Source organism: Monodelphis domestica, chromosome 4 (assembly GCF_027887165.1).
Source record: "Monodelphis domestica isolate mMonDom1 chromosome 4, mMonDom1.pri, whole genome shotgun sequence".
In the NCBI taxonomy this organism is placed as follows: domain Eukaryota; kingdom Metazoa; phylum Chordata; class Mammalia; order Didelphimorphia; family Didelphidae; genus Monodelphis; species Monodelphis domestica.
In genome coordinates, this window is record NC_077230.1 from 74,631,481 (window position 1) to 74,657,181 (window position 25,701).

Below are 25,701 nucleotides of genomic sequence, written 5' to 3' on the forward strand. Positions count from 1 at the left end.
CCTCTCTACTACTCCCCAGGTCCTTAGTAGGATTTGAATGGATAGACTCCAAAGCATATATAACATTAACTGATTTCCTAAAGACTCACCAAGAATAAATATCTTGATATAGTTTAGTTTTGGCTATCTACTGGTCTAGAAATTGCACCCTAAGTAAATAGATTACTGGTTTTAATGATGATTTTCTAATGATTGGTTTTCTATCTCAGGCCTCTCGATGGGGATCAGCTTATCTTTACAGGCCATAGTTCTACTTCTGAAAATGAAAGAATTGGACTAAATGATTTCTAAAGTCCCTTCTAAATCCACTATTCAAAAGTCTCTTTGTTCAGTCTAGGAAGTTTTCTGTGACCCTAATTGGATCATGTTAGGCTGACTAGATATAATATCTTAGACTTATCCCTGCCTTCCGTGGCTTGAAATAACCTTTGACGTCAATATCTTTCCCAGGACAGGAAAGTGTCACATTCAAACCAATCTAAGAGCCAACAAGTAGGAAAATATACCTTGTTTGGAAATGACTCTGTGAAACAAGGTAATGGGAAGATGCTATAGAGGATACCAATCTTCGAGCAGCTAGAGCTCTATGTAGATAAATAGAGGAGACAGAGCACTGGACTTGGAGTCAGGAAGTACAGCCTTTGTTCAGATCTTGCACCAGACACTTAATAGCTGTGTGACCAAGTCCCTTAACTTTTGAGCCTCAGTGTTCTCATCTATAAAGTAGAAATAATAATAGGACCATCTCATAGGGTTGTTGTGAGGATCAAATGTAGTACATGTAAAATCTGTAAAGTACATTATGTAAATGACAGCTATTATTATTATTACTATATATATAGGTTCTTGGGGGGGGGTGTTCATGGAATGGTACCAGTTGGATATTCTCCAATGGAGGTGATCAGAGGTACTGAATATGGATAAAGGCTGAGAGTTCAACCAGACTACGTAAGAAAAGCTTTTCTGTCCATCCCTCCATGATCTGCTATTAGCTAAACTGTGACATGTTGAACAAGTCATTCCACCTCTGTGAGACTCAGTTTTCTCATTTGTTAAATGAAGGAAGTAAAACTAACTCAGAGGTTCTTGACCTTTGTATCACAGACCCCACTGAGAGTCTGATGAAGCCTGTAGACCTCTTCTCAGAGTAATGTTTTCTAAACACTGGAGGAATTACTATATTTCAGTTGTAGGCTAATGAAAATAAAAATATAACCTTTTCCCCCCATCTAAGTTTATAGACGCCCAGAAATGTCTCAAGGGACTCCTTAAGGATCCCTCGACTACGTGACCTTTAAAGGATCTCTCAGTGCTCACATTGTATGAGTCTATTTTTGAGTTGGTCAGAGGACCCAGAACCCATTTTTGAGCTGTGGGGAAGGGAGGAGATGGATGTCGTGTGAGATTGAGGTCATTTGCTGCTCACAAGCAATGACATCAAGGAGCAAGTTAATTAAAGTCAATAGTCGCATTGCTTAACTGGCTTAAGGGGGCTACCAAAAAAAGATGTTAGAACCAGAAAACTATTTCCCAAATGTTCAGTCATCATTTTCCACTTACATCCTATCTCCCCGCAGACTCTGGCTATAATTTCTCCATCTTGCCATTCCCCATATTCTTTGATTTTCTCTTGCCCTGCCACCTTTTTAACTTTCTCTTACTTAGAACCCTCTGGCTCTGTGACTGCTTGCCTCCCTTTTCCTCTTCTGAGCCTCATGGTTTGGACATTACAATAAGAGCTGCGTCAGTCACTGAATGAGAACCACATTCGCCTTCCAAGCCAAGCTCCCCAAGGAAGATGGTAACAGGAATCCCAGAGACGCGATGCTTTCCCCTGCTCTTAAAAGTTGCTGCAGAAACACTCTAATCTCTGTCTTCTGTGGCTTCCGAGCAGATGGTGAATATCCTAGAGAAAAATAAAAAAACAGAATGCTAATGCTGAAGGAACACTGAAGCTCATCGAATCCAAGCTCTTCATGTTCCAGATGAGGAAACTGAGGTCCAGAGAGGGGAAATAACTTGCCCCAAACCACACAGTTTGTTCAGGGCAGAGCTAGAATGGAAATGGAAGTCAAGAGCTTGTAGACTGAGTTAGAAGCAAAATTAGAGGTCCGCTAGTCCAATCCATTCACTTCATAGATGAGAAAACTGAGGTCTAGAGAGATTAAATGATTTGCCTCAGGCCACACAGGTAATAAATGGAAAATCCAGGATTCAAAACATTCAAAACAAGCATTGGGCTTCAATTCTTCCTCTCCTCTAGTTCTCCAGTCCTGTGGTCTTTCCATAATATGATATAATGCCTCCCTAAATATGAAATTGTTTTTAGCATTATTATGCAATAATGCTGAAATGCAACTACATTTGTTAAGGATAAGGTAAGCTAAAATGTCTGCAAAAGTCTATTTTCTCTGAAAATCAAAACTCAAATGGAGGAGTCCTAGTTTCTCATCTCTATTCTGATACTAGCTTGTGATTTGGGGCTAGCCATTGAGTCTCTGTTAGCCTCAGTTTCTTTAGCTATAAAAATAGAGATTTTATGACTTACCATAATTAACTCAAAAGATTGTTATAAGATCAAATGAGATAATAAATGTAAAGTGTTTGCAAAAAGTGTAGTGGAACAGTTGGTGGCTCAGTGGATAGATAGCCAGCCCTTGATTCAGGATGCTCTGGGTTCAAATCTGGCCTTAAGTACCTCCTAGCTGTGTGACCCTGGGTAAGTCACTTAACTCCCAATGCCTAGTTCTTACTGCTCTTCTGCCTTAGAACCAATACATGTATTGATTCTAAGATGAAAGGTAAGGGTTTAAAAGAAAACCTTGATATAGGAATTTTTATATAAAATATATTTAATTGTTTTTTCATGTGGGCCTTTAACTGTTTGGGGGAAATATATTTCCTATGTTGTTGGTCAGTCATTTCAGTTGTGTTTGACTCTTCATGACCTCATTTGGAGTTTTCTTGGTGAAGATCCTAGAGTGATTTGCCATTTCCTTCTTGATCTCATTCTTATAGATGGGGCAAACTGAGGCAAACAGGGTTAAGTGACTTGCCCAAGGTCACATAGTCAGTAAGGATCTGTGGCTGGATTTGAGCTCAGGTCTTCCTGACCCCAGACCTGGAGCTCTATCCACTATACCAACAAGCTGTCCCATATTTCCCATATCTTATGTATTTTGATGTTGATTTAAAAATTATTTTCCCCTTCTGTATAATGTGGCAATTATATTTCGGGTGTTCATATATTCAGGCTGTGTTTCCAATTCATGATAAGTGACATAAAAAGTCTGTTTATGGAAGCTATAACATAAGATCTAACACTTTCCAGCTATTCAAGAATTGATTTCTGAATGTGTTCCATAGTTCCTTTTTCCTTTCTCCTGAGCAACAGTATTTTAAATTTTTATGTTTTGCCTCAAGTACTCTTCAGTTTCTGGAACTGGTTTATTTGTATAACTTGGTCAGGATAGTCAACACGGGGTCTGACTGATGCTTACCCCTTTGGTCGTTTTTGTGAATAGCCTTTCTTGAAGCACAATTGACTCTTTTCCCCTCCAACTGCCTGACAAGTTTCCTCAGTAGTTTGCGGATATTCTGTGTCTGCTCTGGGATAAGGCTGGGATTCTGGTCGGGGCATTTTGGCTCCTGGAAACCATTAAAAATACGAGTGACAAAACGTTCCTATTGGGTCTTTGACCAAGAATTGAGTCGAGCTTTAAGAGGGGCTCAGAATAGGGCCATTGCCCATCCTCCAATAGGAGAGGAACCTACTCACCTTGTGCTATGTTGAACCAAATCTCTACAAGTTCAATGAACGTCATTCAGCTTCTCTTTCCAAATGGCCTGATGTCTGATTGTTATTTTCCTCTATGTGAACAAGCAGGGACACAACTGAGAAATTATCATCATTATCATCATCAGGATGGTGTGAAGGGTGGGGCAAGCGTTCTTTGCCACAACTTGGGTCCCTGAGGGGCAACGAGGTGCTATTAGCGTAGGTAGTGCTAAGTGCTAAGTGGATAACTGAAGAAAGTTGAGAAATATGTCGTTTTACCCCCGATTCAAGAATAACTACTCGTAACACTGATCATCGCCATCATCGATTAATGTACTTCGGTGTAAGCCCTATGACGCAACTGCTCCTTCCCAGAGATTTCCAAGCCGAAGAGAATCTGGAATCCCATTTCTTTCTCAAGGCTGAAAATCTGAAGAGCATGATCTCTCTTCTCTCTTTTGTCAACTCCAGCCACTCCTAAGGCAGGGAGCCCTGGGTAATCGATCTCGACCAAAGTGGAAAATCCTATGGAAAAGGTACTTCGAGTGAAGGTTACGTTCGTTTTATTGTGCGCATGTCACCTCACGGAGGGGCATGGAAACTCTAGCCCTTGGCTTAATATTATCTAGCCTCCTGTGTAAACACCATTTAGACCTCTGCTCGTTAAAACACAATATGACTTTCATGTAGGTCAGATGACGGAGATGTTATTGCATAAAAGTAGAGCGTATTTTCTTTGTTAAATGAGGGGTGATACTCCTCATTTTTCAAAGCAGGAAATTATGAGCTTTTCTTCATGGAAAAAAGCTGCTTCAGACTCTCACTTCCAACGAAATTACTTTATAAAAAATTCTGGCAACATTTTCGCCACTTAAGACCTCTAAGATCGTTGCTGTTGTTGATTTAAAAAGTAGAATTAGTAAATTATTTGGAGCTCTGCCAATCAGGGCTTTAGCAAGCCTTGGGGTTCTTGCAAGTCTACAGGCATTTACTGGGTGCCAGGCCCTAACTAGGGAACTCACATTTTCATAGGAGACACAGCAGGCAAACAAATATGTATCTATGCGAGAGAAACTGGAGGCATCATCCAGATTTCTATCAGGTTGTATGCAGGCTTCCCTCTCACAGAGCAGATTTGCAGAAAGATGATGGCCTGTCTCAATGGATCTTAAGACTGAGGGTTAGAAAGGACCTTGGAGCTTATACAGCTCAACCCCTTCATTTTTCAGATGAGGAACTGAGACCCAGAAAGGGGAAATGATTTGCCCAAGTCACAGCTATAAGTGACAGAGATAGGACTTGAACCCAAGTCTTGATTTCAGAGCAAGAGCCTTTCCCACTGCACATACCACATCACTCTAGTGTGATTTCCTCTCCTTTTTTTTCTTCTTTCTTCTCAATCAGCAATTAAAAAAAAAAACTCTCACCTTCTGTATTAAAATCAATATTAAGAATGGATTCCAAGGCAGAAGACCAGACTGTTGTGGCTAAGTGACTTGCCCAGGGTCACCCAGCTAGGAAATATCTGAGGCAGCAATTGTTTTTGAAGTGCCTCTGTGCCAGTTCCCGAGGATCCAAATGCAATGAATGAAACAATCCCTATTTACAAAGAGATTACACTCTCTTGCTGATTATCCCTTAACTAGCCACATTATAAACCTATAGCGTTTTTTTTTTAGTCACTGGCTATATTTATTACAAAATAATTTTGTGTTTCAATTCTTAATTTTTAAGTGAATGAGAAATTTTATATTTTTCTCCATTGAAAATATAGTTGCTTTCATTTAGATAACCCCAACATGGGTTGTTATTGGGTTTTTTTAAAGCTCTATACATTAAACTATATCCTCAAAATATAAATAGAATATACATACAACTACACATACATATATATATACGCATATGATGTATATTAAAAAAAACCTTTAATGTGAGCTTTTAGCCATTTGGGGAAATGTCTTTCCAAAAGCTTCCTTATGTCTTAGGTGTAAAGTTGGGTTGGTCTTGTTGTTCATTCCGTTGTTGTGTTCAACTCTTCATGGCCCCACTTGGGGTTTTCTTTAGCAAAGAAGCTGGAATGGTTTGCTATTTCTTTCTCCAACTCATCTTACAGATGGGGAAATGAGGCAAACAAGGTTAAGTGACTTTCCCAGTCATACAATTAATAGATGTCTAAGGTCTTAGAGAGGATCAAAAAAGATTTGGTGTCTTCACTGCTCTGAATTATTCAAAAGAATCATCCTAAGTGACATCTACATTCTTCATTAAAGATATGCATCAGTTGAATTTCGAGACTATAGCACTCCATTATAGGAGTTTGTCTGCTTATTAATATGATATTCTGACACTCAGATAGATCATATCAGTTTAAATCTATAGAAGCAAGAGGAAAAGACATTTATTGGTTTTTGAGTTACTAGTCCAGATCTGGAAGCAATCCTAGAAATCCTCTATGCCACTCCCTCCAAACCCCCAGAGAAACCAAGGCTCAGAAAGATTAATGACTTGCCCAAGGCTGCAAAGGTAGTATGCCATAGATCAGTGATGGCAAACCTATGGCACAGTTGCCAAAGATGGCACACTGAGTGTTCTCTGTAAGCATGTGGCCATCCCCACCCCCAGGGTTCATTACTAGAAAGGCAGAGGGTCTCTGGTAGAGCTTCTCCCCTTCCTCTCTTCACCATACCTGAGGACATTTTTTTCACATCCCCCACCCCTCTGCCCAGCCACCTAATGGGAGTGCACAGGCAGCAGAGCTGGAGGTTAGCAAAACATTCGGACCACTCCTCTCCCCTTCTCTACACTTGCTGAGGACATTCCCCACTTCACCCACCCCTCCACTCAGTAGCCCAATGGGAGCTCCTTCTTCCTCCCCTGTGTGGGATAAGTTGTGGGGGAGTACAGCAGAGGGTCTTGGGGCGGGGCAAGGCCCTGCACTCTATCTCCAAAAGGTTCACAATCACTGATTTCTAAGCTAGGCTTAGAAAGGGTTTTTATTATTTTATTCTTCCCTAGTCAGAAATAATCTCTATTGTGTCTGAACTCTAGCAACACCTTGCCTCTCTGTTGAACCCATATCACATTCAACTTTGTATTGTGTTCACTTGTGCTAGTCTGGAAGCTCCAGGTGGCTGGGGACTGTGTTACTCACACTTTGGGTCTCACTTGGTGCTTCAGCTATGGGAAGGGTGAGGAGAGGGGAGGGAGGGAAAGAATATGATTCTTGTAACCAAGGAATAATGTTCTAAATTGACTAAATAAAATTTTCCAAAAAAAGAAATTAAGTACTGGGGGAAGCTGGGTAGCTCAGTGGATGGAGAGCCAGGCCTAGAGATGGGAGGTCCTAGGTTCAAATCTAGCCTCAAACACTTCCTGGCTATGTGACCCTGGGCAAGTCACTTAACCCCCATTGCCTAGCCCTTACTGCTGTTCCACCTTGGAAACAATACACAATATTAATTCTAAGATGGAAGGTAAGGGTTTAAAAATTTTTTTTAAGAAAAAAGAAAAGAAATACTCTAGAAATATCAGTTATCCATATTATGCATAGCAGGTACTTTATTTGTTGTTATTTTATTTTTTTAAATGAATGATTTCAGGGCGGCTATGTGCCTCAGTGGAGAAGAGTGCTAGACCTGGAGACAGGAGATCCTGGTTCAAATGTGACCTCAGACACCTCTAGCTATATGACCTTGGGCAAGTCACTTAACCCCAATTGCCTAGTCCTTATTGAGACTTAGTGTTGATTCTAAAATAGAAGGTAATGTTTTTATTTTTTTAAAGCAAGGGTGGTTTTATTTATTTATTTATTTATTTTTATTCTCATGTGCAAGAGACTTTCTAACTCTTAGGATCAGACTAGGGGCCAGAAGAGCATTGCATGTCTTCCTGAGCTGGTGGTAAATGACACCTATGCACCCATAGCCAAAAAAGAGTCATTGTGGTCAATCTTCCTCTCAGAGAGGTGCCTGCTAGCACATGTATTTAAAAATCAAGCTGCCAGAAAGCTGAACTGCCAGTGGGAATCTGCCTTAGACCCCCAGCTACTCATTAGGAAGCATAGGGTACCCTTTTCTCAGAGAAAAAGCCAGTACACAAAGGCGTTTTGTGCTATAGGTGAATTACTGACCTAGTGGCCACTGTCAGACATTGCAGAATCCTAGATCAAAGTGTGGGGATTTCATGTGGTCCAACTGATTCTGAACTTGAAGAATTCCTTTTATTACAGCCTCAGAAAAATGATTGGTTATTTTTTTCTACTGGGCTTGGTTCTTTTTGGCTAATTAAACATTTTTTAATTGATTTTTTCCCAGTTACATGATTTTTGATAATTGTTTTGAAATTTTAGGATTCAGATTTTCTCCTTCCCTACCCCACCATTTCACCACCTAGCTACCCTACCTGGCACATAGTAGATACTATGTAAATGTTAGCTATGGTTATTATTATATTACATATGCCCCCAAAATCCATTTTAGACACTTTTGAAGCCACATTCCAGTCTTGGAATGAATGGAGAGTCATGATAAGATTAGCAGGAAAGCACAGTAGGCTCTAGTGTGTTACATTTTGTACTTCTAGGTTCTAAAAATAAAAGGAATAAGAGCATAGTTATACTCCAGGTGGGAGGGAGGAGGAAGGGTTGTGGTAGTTTATGTCTTGACTGGGGCAGTATCTTCTAGTTGACTCAAAACACCATTGGCCTGGGCAGTTGGGTGGCTCAGTGGATAGAGTGGATTAGAGTGGAGAGAGTGAAGTTGGGAAGTCCTGCATCCAATTATGGTCTCAGAACTTTCTAGTGGTGTGACCCTGGGCAAGTCACTTAACCCTAAGTGCCTAGTCTTACACTCTTCTGCCTTCAAATCACTACTTATATGCATTCTAAGACAGAAAGTGAGAGTTTAAAGAAAGAAAAGGCTGATCATTTGCCTAAGCAATGACTGAATTTCCTTGTTTCTTGTCTGCCTTTGATTCATAATCCCAGGCAGTGAATAGTTAGGGGCATAGAAACAAAATCCTTTTGGTACTTTAGGGTGATGTGTCCTGGGGCCATGGAGAAACAATACCTTAGCTTCTCCACTGACTCCCTAATTCCTTGGAGAACTAATACTAAAACTTATTTGGAATCTTTAGAACCTGGCCCCTTCCTATCAACCCAGTCATCTTAGACATGACTCCTACCATGCACTATATACAACAACCAGTGACATTCCATCCCCTGACAGTACGTTTTCATTGGATGTCCCTCATATCTAGGGCTCTCCTTCCTTGTCTCTGCCTTTTAGCTACCCCATTGTTATTTAGTCATTGCAGTTGTGTCCAATTCTACAGGACCCCATTCTTCATTTCACAGGTGAGGAAACTGAGGTAAACAGAGTTAAGTGACTTGTCTAGGGTCACACAGCTAAGTAAATGTCTGAGGTTAGAATTTATTCCAGGTCTTAATGACTCCAAGTCTACCAATCTATCCATTGTACCACCTTTCTTCCAAACTCTCACCTCCTGTAGGAAGTCTCCTGGTCTCCTTTATCTTAGTGTCTTCCCTCTGAAATTACTTCCAATTTATCCAGTATTATCTTGTTTGTATATAATTGTTTGCATGCTATCTCCCCAATAGATTATGAGCTTCTTGAAGGTAGGGATGGTTTTTGCCTTTCTTTGTAGCCTCAGTATTTAGTACAGTGGTTGGCACATTGCAGGCACCTCAAATATGTTTGTTGACTTGACTCAAAACTCTTTTTACGAGTAGGTAATCAGAGTAGCTGGGTGGCTCAGTGGATTGAGAGCCAGGCCTAGAGATGGTTCAAATCTGGACATTTCCTAGCTGTGTGACCCTGGGCAAGTCATTTGACCCCCATTGCCTACTAGCCCTTGCCACTCTTCTGCCTTGAAACCAATACACAATTCTAAGACAGAAGGTAAGAGTTAAAAAAAAAAAAGAGCAGGTAATCATTAGTCAATTATTTACTGTACAATATGTGCTAAGCCCTGTACCAGGTACTAAGCATTTGAGGTGTATGCCCACCTCAAGCTAACCCCACTCTTTTCAACTTCTCCATCATCTCTTTTCCTCCTTCCTTCATCCCCACTTACATGTATCATCTCCTTTCCTTACTCTCTTTTTACCTTTCACTTACTTCCTCCCCTCCTGCCTGCCTTCTCTTCCTGCCTTTTCCCAAACTAACCTCCAGCTCATTCCAGCTGCTTTGGCAGCCTTTGCTGTCTCTTCCTTGATGTGCCCTGTGTCTGCAGGAAGCCTAAAGCCTCAAGCTTAGTTTAGTGTTTGTTTTTTGGGAAGAAGATGAGAAGGAAAACAAAAGAAACCCCTTGAATGAAATCCCAACCCACAGCCACATCTGCCAGAATGATGAGTTCTATCTGTGACCCTACTTGGCCCTCCTCCCTCTTCCTTGAGGCTATCCACAATGACTAGTAAAGTCCCCAGGATTCTAAGAAATAAAGCCCAGGGCCACAACTAGTTTTTCTCTGAAAATAAATAAGGACTTTTTTTTGGTCAATGTATTTTTAGATCCATCACCTTTAACCAGGGTATGTTGGTAATTGTTTAAGAATCAGCTCTCTGGGAGGAAAAAAGATACAAGTGATTCACTTTAAGTTAAAATTGCTTTATTAACATTGTTTCCATCACTTTCTTAAGTCTAGACAATCAACAAAACAGCAAGTCAAGCCCTGAGCTGGAGTATTTGCTAAAATTTAACAATCTACTTTTTCAAGCCTTTAACCTTTTGACCAAAATTGTTTGATTTAAGAGAAATGATTGCATCCCTCACTCTTGCTTTCTACTCTCTTGATGGAGATTCTGGAATTGGAAAAAACTGGGGTTCACAGCTTTTTAACGTGTGTGACTGTAGGCAAATCATAGCTTCTCCAGCCTTTAATTTCATCATCTATAAAATGACAAGCTTGAACTCTAAGATCCTCTAAGATACCATGTAACATATCTATCTATGATCTTGTGACACAGCCTTCTATACAATTCAATTCAACAAACATTTGTTAACTACATTGTGTTATTCTCAGGTTGCCATTCAGTTAATTTCTCTTGCACATTCTTGTTTACACCTCCTCATACACACTCATTCATGCACAGACTAGCAATACTCCCACTCTTTTCACCCACATGTACACTTACTTATTCTTATCCTCATTCATTTATTCTCTAAATTGCTTGGCAGAGTTTCTTGAGTTTTGGAGTGGAAGAAAAGGAATCTCACCAGACACAATAGTCACATTGGTGAACCTATGCTCCCTTCCCCCTCTCTGCCTCACCTAAGGACATCACCCACCCCTCTGGCCAGCAGCCCAATGGGAGTGCTTCCTTCCTCCCCTATCTGGGGTAAGGGGGCAGCTCACATGCCTTGTGAGGATGCAGTTTGTGTACTCAATCTCTAAAAGGTTCACCACCACTGGTACAGGTCATTTTGCAGGGTAGGAGTAGTGGCTGCAGCTGCATATTAATGGGGTAGGGAGCAACTTTCTTATTCTAGTGAATATAATCACAACTAACCCTTTGAAGGTCTATTCCTCTATGTATCTGTCATTTCTCTGAAACCAATGAGTAATTTTATTGTTAAACCTTTCTCTATAGTTTTCATCTCACTCCTCTAATACAGGGAGGGAGACCCCAAAGAGAAGCCTTCTAGGGAGTGGATTTAGAGTCAATGATGAATTACAGATGGGATCTTTCTAGAGAAGAGAAAGGAATTTTTGTTAATACCACTTTATTCTCCATGCCTTGTGCTTGATCATCTGCACAGGTGGTTTTTGTTTCTGTTTTAGAATATGGAGGTGGTGGGGTGAGGTGGAGGATCCTTCTTTATTTATTAAAGAAATATAACATTAAAGTAAACTTGGACTTTTGGAGAATTATTCCAGGTTTAGAAATCTGAAAGTGTCTATGATGATCATGACAATATTAGTACTTTAACTGAGATAGGACTTTCTATGCATCATTTTATATGATCTTCCCAAAAATCTTGGCATTATGGGTAGGATAGGTATGAGGAAGTGTTTTGTTTCTTTCTTTTCTCTTCTCCAGAGACTCTTTTTGTATTTTTCTCCTTCTTTATACATGAAGATGAAGGAGTCTAAGAGATTATTATGACTTGCCCAAAATCAAACAATGAAAAATTGGTAGAGCCAGAAACTCCTGTCCGAGTCTCATGATTCCCAAATCAATGCTCTCTGAAATCAGACAGATAAGAGTTGTATGTTGTGATTCTTAAGGTTAATAGTGCTGGGATTCTTGGTTGTAGCTCTAAGGAATTAAAACTTTACATAGATAGAATAGTATAGTAGGTAGACCATTGGTCTGGGAGTCAGGGAAATGTGGGTCTCATCCCTCTGATACCTCTGAGATATGGGCTCAAGTTTCTCCTCTGACATATTCTCTGTGATTCTAGGTAAATCATTTAACCTCTCAGCATTCTAGGCAACTCTATAAGCTATAAGAAAAATGCTCTTGATCTGCTTTGCTAGAGGGAGCTTCCTTTCCTATACCAATGGAATTATGGTCCATTCAGGTCATGAGACACAGTGGAAGGTAGAGTACTACTAGCTTTTGATAATAACTGACTTTTCTTGGCATGAAAACTGTACCAGGGAAGAGAGAACCATGCCTTAAGCTTTTCAAAGATACTGAAGGATCAGCCTCTACCATTATTTTGAGTCTACACCTGTGGCACTGTGAAAAAGAGCAATGGACAGGGAGAATTGGTCCCTAGTCCTCTCTCTGCCAGTAATTCACTGGGTAACTGACTTTTCTTGGCATGAAAACTGTACCAGGGAAGAGAGAATCATGCCTTAAGCTTTTCAAAGATACTGAAGGATCAGCCTCTACCATTATTTTGAGTCTACACCTGTGGCACTGTGAAAAAGAGCAATGGACAGGGAGAATTGGTCCCTAGTCCTCTCTCTGCCAGTAATTCACTGGGTAATTGACTTTTCTTCTCTGGGCCTTGGTTTCCACATCTGTATGAGGTTGGATTACATTATCCTCTAGACCCTTTTTAGCTCAAAATATCTTCTGTTTCTAGTTGAGATATTATGTGAGTTGGGCTGGTGATGTTAAGGAAGCAAGAAGAGACCAAAGAAGAAGCAGAAGTGCCTGGTGCCTGGTCCAGGGGCCATAAAGGGGTGTTGGGGGGCAGATAGAAGTAAGAAGAACCTAAAGTTTTATAATCAGTTTAGAGAAAGGAAGGAGATAATTATATAGTACATACCGTATGCCAGGCACTTTGCTGAGTGATTTTTACAAATATTGTCTCATTTAATCTGCAGAACAACTCTGGGAGATAGGTACTTATTATCCCCATTTTACAGTTGAGGAAATTGGTGTAAACAGAGGTTAAATGACTTGCCTAGGCTGACCTAGCTAGTAGTATGTGAGGCCAGATATGAACTCAGATTTTCCTGATGATGATCTTGCTCAGAATGCCTTTATTACCCTTAGAAATATATTGAAGATATAAAGTCTTTAGGATCAGCACCTAGGAATTTCTCTTTATAGATCTTAGAATTCCATAGCAGGAAGATGAGCTTTAAAATCTTCTAGTATAGTGGGGCCTTTAGATGGCTCAGTGACCTGAGAGTCAGACCTAGACACAGGAGGTCACCTCTGGCCTCAGATCTTCTTAGCTATGCAACCCTGAACAAGTCACTTAACCCCAATTGGCTAGCTTTTACTGCTCTTCTGCTTGGGGACTGATACCTGGTTTAGATTCTTCGACTGAAGGTAAGGGCTCAAAAAAATAAAAACAAAATCTTCTAGTGTAACATCACATTTGATAGATGGAAGAAACAGGTTGAAAAACTGAAGAGCCCTGAGACTGTAGAGCCATCATCTAGTTGAAGGGTCAGGCCTAGAATCTAGAGCAGTGTTCTTTCTATGCCCCTTGGAAAGATGATATCTAGAGATGATAGATACCCTTGTGCCATCTCTAAACCTCCAATCTGAAGACTGTGATCCTTAGAGTTTTACAGATGGCACAAGAGTGTCATCCCATCAGACTTGGGGCTGAGGTTCTTCATGCAAGTCCATTTTCATATTCCCTAAATGATATTAGCATGGCATGTACATAGCCCATGATCCTGGCTCTGTTTTCCTAAGGACCGCCATGACAATTTCTCTCCAGTGGAGCATTGGAGAGAGAGTAGGCAGAAAAAAGCAAAGAGAGACGGATTGAAGACCCAAGGACTGTTTTCTGAATGTGACCTCTGGAGAATCCTAAGTTTAGAATTGGAATGGATCTTCCTTAGACATTGTGAAGCTTCTGTAAATTGTTTTCTGTTTTAAATACTTTTTTATTCCTTTTTTTTTTTGGATAGAGCCTAAATTTCCCCCTGTGACCATCAGCATTTTGTTTCTAAAGTGAATTCCAGAATCCATGACCTTTGAAGGCTAGAGGGAAACAAGGGTACAGCCAAGTAAGGAACTGGCTACTAGGGGCACTTTAGGAAGTTAGCTGTTTGGGGCTTGAGCTCCCTTAGCCGGCCTCTGGAGGACTGATTTCCTGAAAAGCTAAGACATACAATCTTGCCATACTTTCAAGAAAACCCAAGAGCCATCCAGGCTAAAAGACCTAAGCAGGTATGTGTCCTCCGGGCTCGTGGCGGGAGAGACACAGACACACACACAGACACAGAAACAGACACACACACAGACACAGACACACATATTCTCTCTCTCCCTCTACCTCTCTCCCCCCACTCTCCCTCTCTCTCCCAGGCATTCTCTCTCCTAAGCTGCTGTGGCCGGGCTCTTAGGGTAAGGTAGCTGTCGGCTTTGTGACCCTCTTGACAGCTGGGTCTACTGCATGCTTATTAGCCCGGTTTCTTTACCACTACCACCCGCACCTCCCCCCACCCCAGTTTCTCCCCCTCCACTCCACAGCTGCCCCACCCCCACCTCTAGCCCTGGCCTTCCCCACCCCCTAACCCTTACTCCCAACCCCAAACACCGTCCTTTTCCAAGCCCCCGGCCTCTCCAGATTAGCGCTCTCCAGGGGCCTTGTCCTTTTGAAAGGAAGAAAGAAAGAAAAAGGGAGGAAAAAAAAGAAAAAAAGTGGGGAACCAAAGAATGAAAACAGACCGAAGGGGCAATAGTGCCTTGAGCTATCTCACTGCATTACAATGAATATGGACTCTATTAAGCCCCGTTCCGCCTGTTAGTGTTTCCCGGGGCAACACAGCCCCCATATGGCAAGCATGCAGCAGATTAGGGTAGGCCTCTGGGCCTCATTGAAGGGGGGGGTCTTGACTGGCAGTTGAACCCCCTCCCCCCCTTCTCCTCACACTTGACACTGCTTGTGTTTATCTAAAGCCAGGAGGGGGGGCCATTTGGAAGGTTATTGTCCTGGCACTGAGAGATGGGGAGGAGGAGGAGGGAAGGAAAAGGAGAAGGAGGTGGGGGAGGGATGAGTAAGAGGGAGTGAAGGGAGAGGGAATGTTAGGTGGAGTAAAAAGGGGAGGAGGGAGGGGCGAGGGAAGGCTTCATAAATATTCAAGAGGAACCTTGAATGGGGAGAGAGAAATAAAGCAGATGGAATTCATGTTAAAGAAGAACACAATCACCCCGTTTGGAGCCCTCCAAAAACAAGAAAAGAAAAGAGAACGGGCCTTCTCGGAGTGTAGGAGCTTCGTTTATCCAATTAGCAGGGTTGTCAAATTGAATTTATATGGCCTGGGAGGGGGGAGGAGTGGAGAGGGAGAGAGAGAAGGAGCGTGTGAGAAAAAAGACTGATTAGAACAGGAAGGAGGGAGGGAGAGAGTGAAAAGAAATTAAGTGCTGGGAGTGAGGGGTGTGGTAGCAGAAAGGTAATGGTTTTTCATTTTCTAGTTTAGCCATGAATTTGCTTTTTGTTTTTTTATTTTTAATGGTTTTTCTATCAGTTTCATGAAATGAAGTTAGGCTCTGGGAGCAGTGGGCACGACTTGCTTCAGAGTCTCCAAGTCACCAAGGGTTTTGGCAGGTTGGTAGATGAAGGGTAGATGGGAAGCTCTAGAGACGTTCACTTTGCCCAGACACCAATCGTAACTGCCCTCCAACTACCCTATACTCCAGCCTGGGAGAGGGGGTCAGTGGCTCTGGAGTCCACCTCACTCCTGTGACCTGGCACATGGCTGTCACCACATGTATGTTGAGCCCAGGCTCAGATGCTGCCCCCCAGTTGTCAGGACTCCCTGAGGCAGATGGTTTCTTCTTAGAGAAATCTGAAAGAGAGCCCTGTACTATGCACAGCTCGGTACCTTGGGCTTCCTACTGATGTTAACTGTACCTTTGTTATACAATCATAAATCATCCTTTGGCTAATTTCCCCCCTTCTTTCTCAGGGAGAATTCCCAACTAGTTGATACTCTAGAGCACTCTACAACAATCTGTAGCTTTTTATGAAGGCTATGATTGGCTCTACCAGCCCTTACTGCCTTTACTTTGAAGTTGTTTTTCAGTCATGGCCAAATCTTTGTGACTCTATTTGGGGTCAGATACTGGAAGGATACTGGAGTGATTTGCCATTTCTGGATTCTCCAGCTTATTTTACAGATGAGGAGATGGAGGCAAACAGGCTTCAGTGACTTTCACCAGGTTACACAGCTAGTAAGTGTCTGAAGTCAGTCTATCCACTATGCCTCCTAACTGCCTACCTTTGTTTACAAGTCATATATAATGCTGTCCTTTCTTTATGATGGGCATTCATTACCTCATTTTCAGTATGGTCCTGAAAGGGTCAAACTGAGGAAGTCAGTAGATACCAGTGTGTTCTTTTTATCATCCTCATTTCTATCAAGTACCAGATACTTCCTAGCTGTGTGACCCTGGGCAAGTCACTTAACCCCCAATGCTCACCTTGGAACAGATACTATCTATTTTAAAACTCAAGGTAAGGGTTCAAAAAACAAAAAAGGAAGTTCCTTGAGAGCAGGGACTATCTTTTTTCCTTTTCTTTGTATCTACAACACTTAGCACCTTAGCATGAAGTTTGGCACATAGTCAAAGCTTATTGACTTGGCCAAAGGCACAGAATGTTTCAGATAAGTATAATGGGATCTGAGAAGGCTAGCAGAATTATAGACTTAGTCAGAAGCTGGGTGCCTTTAGGAGCTAAATATTACGAGTTTATGGGCATTTAAGTGATCCATTGAGAGTGACTGCAGGTGAGGCATATAAGGGTGATCAGCCTGTCAATTCCTTGACTGTGGGGATGGTTTCGTTCTTTGTATTTGTATCCCCAAAGCCTAACACTATCCCAGGAAGATAAGATTCAATTGATAGCCATCTTTAAGTCTTAGGAGACTGTGGGACTCCTTGACTCACTGCCCTATAGCAACAAAAGGCACAAAATGTTAATATCGAAATAATATTGGGAAGATCAGCCTTTGCATTCATAGGAAGCTTGAGGTCAGGAAAAGGGCTTGACTGACAACTTCCTAAAAGCAATCCATCCTACTTTGCTCTTTTTCATTCCTGGACCCAGCTCACTGGCCACCTGTACTACCTGGGCCAGCTAGACATACCTTCAGATAAACTTGATAGGGTCCAGATGCTCATTAAAATTTGAGCAACTGACATTCGTTATCCACTTGGGCTGTGCGGATGGACAGGCTAAGATCCTTGGAATGATGACAGATCTCTTCCAAGAGGCTCTGCATTGCACTGGGGTTTGATGCTATAGGTCAATGTCATCTACAAAAGTGTTCATCTGGAGGACCTCACCATTCACAGGCAATCTGAGTCGCTTCCATCACATACATTAATGCAAGTATATATCTTCCTTCTTGGTAAACATGCATATCTTTTTTTTATGCCTCCCCTGAGTACATTATTGGAGGGTCTTTGGACATGATTATTTCTGTTGTTTTATCTTCCAAGGAATCTTAAATGATCTTTATGTATGAATAAGAGATACTTGCTATAACAAGTTTTTAAGGTGATATTTTGCTTTACAAAATCAAGTGCCTTCTCATAATCAACAAACAACAAGCACTGTGATATCTCGTGATCTCTACATCTTTTAGTGAATTGTAAGATGGTACCAAAGTGGTCCATTGTTGAACATTAGAATATTCCCTAGAATGTAGGGGCAATGCTGTGGTGTCATTTTATAAATTGGAGTTCAGTAAGAATAAAGCACCTGCATCCTGGTGCATCAGTACTGCTGTTATAGAGTATCCTAACTGGTAAATTTGGGGCACACCTATATAAACAGATGCCTAAAATCAGAGCAGGAAAGAGGAGTAAACAGTGGCTTTTGCAGTCTGAACTATAGGATATTGGGAAGGTTCATCACTTACCCCCTGTTTCATCTCTCCATATATTCCCCCATTAGCTTCTCAAATTCCTTCCTACTTCTTGAAAGTCCCCCATTGGGCATTTCTTCCTTTGGATTAATACACTGCTGGTACAGTGTTCTACACTGTAGCCATGCTAGGGGTTATGTCAAATTCAATTCAAAAGTAATTTTACAGGCTCTTCCCCTTCCTTTATCCCCAATGTTTATGTGCTTATGCTCATCAACTTTTACCCTAGAATATTTAAGGTAAGCTTCCCCCTAATAAAAGACTTCCAGAGAATTTATTTATGCCTCAGTTTAAATTTTCAAATAATTTAGAAAAACAAATTAGAGAATGGGCCTATGATTTCTTTGGCAAAGTCCGAGGCGTACTAGTAGATGCTTAATACAAGCCCTCCACCGGCAAAAATGTATGGAAGACATACTTTTAAGTTTAGTTAGCATTATTAGCACGTTCGCCATCATTTTCATAAATTGACAATGAATGAAACTCTAAAGGGTGCCCTGATTTCTGAGGTATAAATACTTATACTGACAATTTAGCAATCTGAGAGCTTGTTGAATCTGACTCTAGCATACTCCTGATTGTGGGGAACTCTCAGGTGAAGAAATTCCTTGTACTCAATGCAGGTTGGGACCTTCTCTGCAATTTACAGTCTTAGAGAGATTCTGAGAGCACTGAGAAGTCAAGGGACTATTCCAAGGTCACACTGTGTGTCAGAGAGAGGACTTGAATCCAGAACTTTCTGGATCCAAGACCAATTCTCTCTTCCTGATAGTACATTGCCCCTCTGAGGAAAAATGGGAGAGAGTACAAAAGTTAAATGTTTAAAGTATAATATTTAGCTTGCATCAAGTAACAGGTCAGAGAACATAGCAGAATCAGATTGCTATTATTTGTGGTTTTAAACCCCTTTTTAGTTTTGAAATCAATATAGAGCACTCCTTTTCAATGTCATAGTAAACATTACAAAGATTGTATTGACTTTGGGGAAACAGTTCCGTTTGCAGAAACCATTTCCCTTTTCTATCTAAGGGGCAGTTACTATTAATTATCCCATTTAACAGATGAGAAAATTGTAGGCTTTGACGAGAAAACTGAGTCAGATCATAGAACATGGTTATCCCTGTATATTCATGATTCACTTGACTCTCCTGCTTCACTTATAATGGCTGAAGTGAAATCTTAATCCATATTTGAAACTTTCTGAATAGGATCATGTCTGAGCAAGAAGATGGAATAAATGGCATATATCCCTTGTGCTAGAGCCCTGTAAAACAGTCTTCCTTGGGATCCCATTATCCTATGGAAAGGATTGCTGCAGAGAAGGTGAACCTGATGTTTGCTCCCCTGCTGAAACTCTTCTCTCACATGTTTGTAACTTTCTCTAAAAATAAATATTCTGAGGCTAAAATTTCTCATACTTGGTCTCAACCCAGAAGTGTGTTTTGTTGTTGTCTTTGGAAAGTTTCATAAATGTCTCTTTGGCGGGAGTTGATTCATAGAAGTGTGTGTCAGCAGTAAAACTTCTCAGACACTTTTTGTATATGTGTGTTGGGTTAATCCTCCAAAATGGCTTTGATTTAAGTTTCAGAACTTGGCAAGCTGAACAGCCCTAAATGAGGAATTCATTTCCCACTCCCTCCATTGGATTTTTTTTAATGGAAAAATGTAGATTGAAAATTTCTTAAAAAGATTTATATTCTCCTCTCTTCCTTGTTATTTTGTTATTTCTGAATTTGTGGCATTCTCTGTAATTACCAAGAATATGAGGGATATAAAGAGAGTTATCACCACCATCATGCCTGCCAGATGGCTGGACTTTTCCATCACAACATGTTGCCCAATTCATTTCATAGCAGGCCAACAGGATGGGGAGATGTAGTGCTAGCAAATCTAAGGTTTCTTTAAAAGCAGTATGATACCTGAATAGACTATGGCACTGGAAGCCTTGGGAGTTTTTCTTCCTCTGATTTGTTAGGTGATTTGGGGCAATGCATTTCACCTCTAGTAATTTTGTTTACCAAAATGTAAATGGGAAAAAGAACATAACTCATAGGTGCCTTGTAGCTGTGTTGTGGAAAACGCCGTATTCCCTCTTCTCCTACCTGTTTTCCCTGACTTGTATTCTTTTCTCCTTGCCCAGTTAAGAGCAGAAAGGTGGTTGATAGCAGTAACAGGATCTGTTTCCACTTTGAACCATATAAATTATAGAGGGTGCGGAAGTAATAGGAATTGTTTGGCTGGTTCTTGTTAAGCAGGAGGGGGCCTGGGCTGAATTTCCTCAGTAAAACTTTTGTTGACTTTATAGCCCAAACACCTTTGTTACTGCCTTCTGTGCTAAGAACTCTCATATCTTTGTCTCTTCTAACTTTTCCTCTTTGGTACCTTGATTCATGAGGAATTGAATTTTTTTAAAGGACACTCTCTGAGCTTCAATTATTTCACTCTGCAGACACCTTGATTGGAGAAAGAGTCAAGTGTTCTCATCTTCCACGAAGAGGAGTGGAACTCGGGGCCTAATATGAACACCATATTCATCTAAAATCCCATTAAGTTGGAGTTATTGCTGAGCTGGTTTATGCATGTAAAGCAGAATGGAGAGCTGAAGCAATTATCTGGATAATTCCATCTTCTTCTCTCCCCCACCCAAATATATTTATACTAATGAAACAAAACAAAACAACTCTTGAAAATTTTCTGTATGATTGGGTTCTTCAGCATGAGTTTAGTATACTGTAATGTTGGTCTATATAGACATGATTAGACTCACTAGACTGAGCTCCTTGAAAGCAGGGGATGTTTTTTGCCTTTCTTTGAATTCCTAGCCTAATTTAGCACAGGGCTTGGCACATAGTAGGTACTTAATAAATGCTTGTTGATTGATTGACTTAGGTAATCTACCAAATAATTGGTGAACCTTTCTTGAATTGCTAGAATCCCTAACTGAACTATTAGAATCCATAATCATCCCATACTATGCTTAGTATAGGCTATATTAAACACATGTTGAATACAGAGTACTATGGAGAGAAATGAGGGATGTGGCTCTTTTGATTTTCTCTCTCTTTTTCCTCACATTTTGTTTTCCCCTTCTATATATCCATATATCTCCCAGTATGTCACTTATCTACCCAAGAAGGGGAATGGATGAGTTAACTGATAGATTTTAGACCCTAAGAAATTCAATCTCACCACATTCCACTGACAGTTTTCACTAATTTGATTCTGCTAATAACAGGGTGTTTTGATTTATTGGACTGTGTTAAAGGAGCTAAAGCTCTCACCCTACCAACAGGAAATTGTTATTTCAACTTAATGTGAAAGAACTTTTTTTTTGAAGTCTGACTAGTTCCCTCTTTTTCCTTTTTCAAGGACAGATTTCCCACAACCATTTGGAAGGGAGGGCAAGGCAGAAAGTAAAACCCCAAGTTTGCTTTCTATTATGACAGGTATAATGGTTATCATACCATACAAGTTCACCATCTATATCTTCTCAGGACCTAAGAGTAGCAAGAAAATTGGAGAATCAAAGAATTTTGAGCTTGAAGGATCATAGATTGAGAGCCAAGAGGGGCCTTAGAAAAATCATCTAGTCCAACCCCTTCATTTTATAGATGAATGATGAGGTATAGAGTGAGAGGAAATGAAAGATCAAAGAGGTAGTGGGTTTCTGAGTCAATATAAATCCATGTGTTTTGGCTCTAAATACAGTGCACAAAGAACCTGAAAAATAATCAAGTCCAAACCCAAACCCTTTTTTTTTAAATTTTTCAAGTGAGGAACCTGAGAATCAGAAAAGTAAAATGACCTATCTGTGGCCATGTGGCAATTAAGAACGAAGGTTGGAACCCAAACCTATGTCTCCTGATTTCCTAGTTTAGCGGTCTTTTCACTATAACATGCTGTTGAGAGAAAGGATAGAACAGAAAAGGATACACCGTGGCACAAAACACTAATTTGATCCCCTCTCTTCAATCCCAAGTCTACAAATCCCTTGAATGGAAAGAGGAGAAAATTGCAAGAATCTTGTATGTTATTACTATGGCAACATTATAAGTAGATATGGAAAGAAATATTATGAGACATAGCCTTGTATGTTACATACAGAGACAGTCTTAGTCATAAAGAGCTGAGTACACATGCTGGTTTTGGCACTCTAGGAGAATCACTTAATGTCCTAGTATTCAAGGGTAGTTGCCTGTCTACAAGAGTGACTAGGTGAAGGATATTTTTGTGGATAACTAGGGCTTGGCAACTGATGAGAATTTTGGAGGGAGTATATAGCGAATGTCTAAAAATGTTTCTTTAGTTGAATGAAATTCTGTGACTATGAGCAAGTCCCTCAACTCTCTGAATGGAGTTTCCTTCATTAAAAAATGGGAATGACAATATTTACACCAATTATCTTACAGAGTTGTGAAAATTAAGTGAGATAACATGTGTAAATGCTCTCTAACTAAAAAGCATCATAAAAATACAGAAAGTCTCCAAAGTCATAGTTCAGTTAATAGCCTTTGAGCCATAACAGCTTATAGAATTGCAGTAAGATTTTGGAACACTCTAGATCTGACATGATTATACATCTTTCTTTTAGGTTTCCCCCCCTGTTTTTTCCTTTCTTTCCCTTAGCATCTATTCCTCGTCTTCCACTTCTTCCATTTATTTTTAATTTTCCTTTTTTTTCCCTTTCTCCCCTAACTACCCTTTACCCTTAGTATTGGCCCCTAGAGGACATTGCTTAGCTATTTTACAGGTTGAAGACTCTTCTTGGTCAGTGTTACTTGTATTATCTAACCTTTAGTGCTTGTTTAAAATTTTGTTTGTTTTTGTTTTTGTTTCCAGCTCTTTTAGTTAAGAGATTCTGGCTTAGTGCTGTGAAGAGTAACTCAGCTGGAGGCAGCCAAAAGGCCAAAAGACTCTGGATGTGTATAAATGCAAAGGAAAGAAGGGAGAAAAGCAGTGAGTGAGGGACTAACATTGTAATACTGACTGAAGGCTTAAAGTAGAGGACGATGAAGGCTTTGGTAGATTTACCTCTAGAATTTTCAGTTCGGTCCCCACTGATGGATTGTTTTCTTTGAACTATTCCTAGATAGCTCAGCCCCTTCCTCCCCTCCCTGCACCATCGAAGGCATCACCCAATAAAAAGATATGTACATATAGAGTAAGCCTTTCTTGTTTCTGTTTCTCAGTTCATTCTTTGGAGACGGCCATTCACAAGTTATCCATCAAATATTAATTCTGTAGCTGTATATAATGTTCTCTTGGTTCTACCCATTGACAGCTTCTTAATGAAATAGTGATAGAGAAAGCACAGTGGGGTGGAATGGGTATGGTTTTGGAGGGAAAGTGATAACAGATGTGTTTTCCTAACCCAACTGAATTAAATTGGCCTCCAAAGGTCATGTGAACTTCACTTTATTTCTCTCCTGGCATCTCCTTTTCCACTATCTTCCTGTCTTCCCTGCCTTGAGTTCTAAGCACAGGGTTCTAGAGTTCTCAACACCTATGATCTTTTGGCCTGTTTCTGCTGTGCTAGATGTACAGAAAATACAGTGGATCCTCTTTATGCTACTGTTTTGAGAGTCCATGCTAGGGTATCTGTTTGTAGGGGCGCCTGCTTTTTGTTGAAGTCCCATTGATTGAGGCCTAAAAGGAACTTGCCCATTATCAAATTACACTCCCTGGAGAGAAGTGTCATTGTGAGGGTCTGGAGAATTACATTGTGAAGGGGGGAGGAATCCTAAGGGTGTCTGATGTCATGACCCTGGAGTGTCAGGACCCCTTGAAAGAAAGCTAAGAAGTGGCAAGGGAACTAATCCAGAAGGAAGTTAGTGCCATTAGAGAGGTGGTAGAAGGGGAGGGAAAGGAGGCGAGGTTTTCACGCCATTAATGGATTCCCCATCCAAAGACTATCAACTGTTGATACAGGAGGCTCCCCAGAAGTAGTTACTGTCTGGGCTATCAGAACCGTTGCCTGGATTGTTCCTTAAAAGTTTATTGTAAGATATATCGAATAACACCTCAAACAATAACAGATGGCCAATATAAACACTTCACTCGAGAAGTAATTCTTAGTTTCTTTCATCAGTCCATAAAAACCAGTTAGTACTTAAGAGCCCAATTCTCTGTCTTTTGTTAAGAAAAGTCTTGGGATTTTGTTTGTTTTTATCCAAACTGTGATTTCATTAGTGGGGAACTCTAAGGGGTGGAACTTCCTCTACCAATTCAGATAGGCAATTGTTCTGAAACTTAAAGGTTAAGTGACTTGTCCAGGGTCACACAATCTGTGCTGGTCAGAGGTGGGACTTGATTCTAGTTTGTCCTGACTCTGTCTAAGGGCAGCTTTCTGTCAACTATATTCCACAGTGCATTTCAGAATATTTCTTTGCATATCTGTTTATTTGTGTGAATAACATATAATGTTGCCATAACAATGTTCTGTCGTTTGTTAAAAACAAAACAACAACAACTATATTTAAGAGAGGAAAGGTCTCACTTGGTTTGTTTGTTTTTTCCTCTGATAGTATTATGAGTGTTGTGACTGTATACACTTGGATGTAAGATGTACTGATTTGTGGTTTAACTTTTGTATAAATGAACCATTGCCTAAGAGAGACAGAATAAAAAGGCAAGAGTGGGAGAAAATGAAAGGGTATGAGCACAAGAGGAGTTGGTGGAGATGTGAGGGGGAGACGTAGTGGCTAAAAAGTCAAAGGAATGTAGTTCTAGAGAAAATCCGCAGGTCCCCTGACTAAAAGAGATGGCTTTTATAAAGAAAGAAAAAAGTCCCAGACACCCAGAGGCATAATCATGATTAGTAGTAATATATCTATAATAGATCATATGTACATTATTACTAGAGACTAAACCTGTGATTCATTCTGTAATGGAATTCCCGGGGGAGGAAATTCCTCCTGCCAATTCAGGTCAGTGACTCCTCCTCACTTAGAGTCTTAGCAAGTTCCTAGAGAACCTAGAAGTTACGTGATTTACCAGGGTTACACAATTATTCTCAGTCAGAACTAGAACTTGAATCCAGTGCTTCCTGCTGGTTCTCTAGCTGTCATTTCACAGGCTTTCAATGATAATAATAGTAATAATAAAGACAATTACATTTCTATTACGCATTAAGATTTTTAAAGCACTTGACATACATTATCTCATTTGATCTTCACAACAGTTCAGTTAGGTTTAAGTATTATAGGCAGTATTATCCTCATTTCAGAGACAAGAAAAATGAGTCTTAGAGAAGCTAAATGATTTCTTTAGCTAGTAAGGGTCACATGTGAGTATCAAATGTGAGATTTGAATCTCGAACTCTTCTAAGTGGGTAATCTTTAAACATAGATGTCTTTGAAGAGGAAGAACAATGTCTGAGTAGGGTCCTTCAAGGAAAGAAAAAGAGTCGAGAGGGGAATTTCTGTGAATGATCTTTCCTTGAGGGAGAGTTTGGCTAGTGGCAAGAAGACTTGAGTTCAAATCCAGCCTCAGACACTTACTATCTGTGTGACCCTAGACAGGTCTTGTAAGCCTTTTTGCCTCAGTTTCCTCAACTGTAAAATGAGCTAGAGAAGGAAATCGCAAACCACTCCAGCATCTCTGTCAAG

General features: G+C 40.5%; 1 protein-coding gene across 11 annotated transcripts in view; it reads left to right on the forward strand.

Moving 5' to 3' along the window:
• The window catches only part of BOC (BOC cell adhesion associated, oncogene regulated), a 105,740-nt gene that overhangs the window by 25,384 nt on the left and 54,655 nt on the right, over positions 1–25,701 (forward strand). The gene's annotated exons all lie outside the window — the stretch shown is intronic.